The sequence below is a fragment of the Arachis duranensis genome, chromosome 1 (genome assembly GCF_000817695.3).
Source record: "Arachis duranensis cultivar V14167 chromosome 1, aradu.V14167.gnm2.J7QH, whole genome shotgun sequence".
Taxonomy (NCBI): Eukaryota; Viridiplantae; Streptophyta; class Magnoliopsida; order Fabales; family Fabaceae; genus Arachis; species Arachis duranensis.
Window position 1 is genome coordinate 43,266,179 of NC_029772.3, and position 3,345 is coordinate 43,269,523.

The window sequence follows — 3,345 nt, forward strand, 5'->3', positions numbered from 1 at the left end:
AAGGGGGAGGGGAAGGGGAAGGGGGAAGGGTATTTTTGTCCAAAAATAATAAAAAAGACGATTTTATTATGAAAAAAAACATTAAGGACGATTTTAAATGCAAAAATACAAGAGGGACGATTTCGATTCTGGCACTAAACTTTAGGGACCAAAATCGTACTTACCCCTTATAATTATGATGAGTGAGTAGTTCCATAACTTAATTGGGAGATGATTGAAAGGAAACCTTGAGTTGAATTACTCAAGAGAGAAATTATAATTGGAATTATTGTTGGATCAACCTCTAATCATTGACACTAGTCCTCCCCAAGGGAGAGGATTAGGACTTGTGATTAGAAACAGCTTTTCAACTTGCTTGACTTTCCTTTACCAAGTAAGGGATAACTAAGCAGAGCAACTTCCAATTATTAATTAATCTTGAGAGTACTTCAACAAGAATAGGGCTTCCAACTAATCTACTCCCAGTCAAGGCTTTTATTTAAGATTAATTAAATCCCTAATTTAATTTCCTGTTATCAACTCAACCTTTTTTTGAAAACATCTGATTGATAAAATAGCACATTTCTCTGTAACTCGTTGGGAGACGACCTGGGATTCATACTCCCAGTATTTTAATTTCAATATTGTGACAACCATTTTAAATTGATAAGCGGATTTTCGGCTGGTTAAGGACTGTACTTGCAACGTATTTCTATTAATAAATTCTTAACTCGCTAATTTCCGCTACGTCAATTTTTGGTGAGGTTGCCAGGGAGTTGCAACAGTGTGCTAATTTTTTATGTTTGGGGCATTGACTTCATGGGTCCATTTCCAAATTCTAATGGCCACCTTTATATACTGTTAGCTGTAGATTATGTTTCTAAATGGGTGGAAGCAATTTCTACCCATACTGATGATGCTAACACTGTTGTTTCCTTTGTGAGAAACCACATTATTTGTCGCTTTGGATCACTACGAGCAATCGTGAGCGATCAAGGCACCCATTTTTGTAACAGGAGACTAACAAGATTACTGAAGAAGCATGGGATCATTCATAAAGTAGCAACTGCCTATCATTCTCAAACTAATGGGCAAGCGAAGTGTCTAACAGAGAGATAAAGTGCATATTGCAGAAGATAGTTAAACCTCATAGAAGAATAAAAGAGCGTGAAATAATTACTTGTTATGCAATAATAGAGAATATGTTGGAGTTTTGGAGATGCTTTGTCCTTCTTATTTAAGCTTTCCTCTTGTATTCCTCTTCTCACACGCAAGGCTCCTTCAATGGCAAGCTGTATGTAGGGTGTCACTGTTGTCAATGGCTACTTCCCATCCTCTCAGTGAAAATGGTCCAAATGCTCTGTCACAGCACGGCTAATCATCTGTTGGTTCTCGATCATGCCGGAATAGAATCCGTTGATTCTTTTGCGTTTGTCATCACGCCCAACAATTACGAGTTTGAAGCTCGTCACAGCCATCCAATCCTTGAATCGTACTCGGAATACCACAGACAAGGTTTAGACTTTCCGGATTCTCATGAATGCCGCCATCAATTCTAGCTTATACCACGAAGATTCTGATTAAGGAATCTAAGAGATATACATTCAATCTAATGTAGAACAGAGGTGGTTGTCAGGCACACATTCATGGGTTGAGGAAGGTGATGAGTGTCACAGATTATCACCTTCTTTATAGTGAAGCGCGAATGAATATCTTAGATAGGAACAAGCGTGTTTGAATGGAAAACAGAAAGAATTGCATTAATTCATCGGCACACTGCAGAGCTCCTCACCCCCAACAATGGAGTTTAGAGACTTATGCCGTCAAAGAGTATATAACTCAGTTCTGAAAATGTCATGAGATCCAAAATAAGTCTCTAAAAGTTGTTTAAATACTAAACTAGTAACCTAGGTTTACAGAAAATGAGTAAACTAAGATAATTGGTGCAAAAATCCACTTCTGGGGCCCACTTGGTGTGTGCTGGGGCTGAGACTTAAGCTTCTCACGTGCCTGAACTGTTCCTGGAGTTGAACGCCAGGTTGTAACCTGTTTTGGGCGTTGGACTCCAACTTGTAACCTGTTTCTGGCGCTGGACGCCAGACCGCAACATGGAACTGGCATTGAACGCCATTTTACGTCATCTATCTTCGCGCAAAGTATAGACTATTATATATTGTTGGAAAGCCCTGGATGTCTACTTTCCAACCCAATTGAGAGCGTGCCAATTGGACTCCTTTAGCTCCAAAACATCCATTCCAAGTGCAGGGAGGTCAGGATCCAACAGCATCAGCAGTCCTTTTTCAGCCTAACTCAAATTTTTGCTCAGCTCCCTCAATTTCAGCCAGAAAATACTTGAAATCACAGAAAAACATACAAACTCATAGTAAAGTCTAGAAATATGATTTTTGCCTAAAAACTAATAATATTCTACTAAAAACTAATTAAAACCTACTAAAATCTACATGAAATTACCCCTAAAAAGCGTATAAAATATCCGCTCATCACAACACCAAACTTAAACTGTTGCTTGTCCCCAAGCAACTAAATAAATAAAATAGGATAAAAAGAAATTAAGAAGTAATAAAATCCCAGAGTTTTAAGTGAAGCTCAGATTCTAATTTAGATGAGCGGGGCTAGTAGCTTTCTGTTTCTGAACAGTTTTGGCATCTCACTTTATCCTTTGAAATTCCTAAATGATTGGCATCCATAGGAACTCAGAATTCAGATAGTATTATTGATTCTCCTAGTGTAGTATGTTGATTCTTGAACACAGTTACTTTATGAGTCTTGGCCGTGGCCTTAAGCATTTTGTTTTCCAGTATTACCACTAGATACATAAATGCCACAGACACATGACTGGGTGAACCTTTTCAGAGTGTGAGTCAGCTTTGCTAAAGTCCCTAGTTATAGGTGTCCAGAGCTCTTAAGCACACTCTTTTTGCTTTGGATCATGCCTTTAACCACTCAGTCTCAAGCTTTTCACTTGGACTTGCATGCCACAAGCACATGGTTAGGGACAACTTGATTTAGCCGCTTAGGCCTGGATTTATTTCCTTGGGCCCTCCTATCCATTGATGCTCAAAGCCTTGGATCCTTTTTACCCCTGCCTTTTGGTTTTAAGGGCTATTGGCTTTTTCTGCTTGCTTTCTCTTTTTCTTTCTATTTTTTTCTCTTTTTTTTCGCACAAGCTTTTGCTTTTTCACTGCTTTTTCTTGCTTCAAGAATCAATTTTTTTATTTTTCAGATCATCAATAACATTTCTGTTTTTCATCATTCTTTCAAAATCCAACAATTTTAACATTCATAAACAACAAGATAAAAAATATGCACTGTTCAAGCATTCATTCAGAAGACAAAAAGTATTGC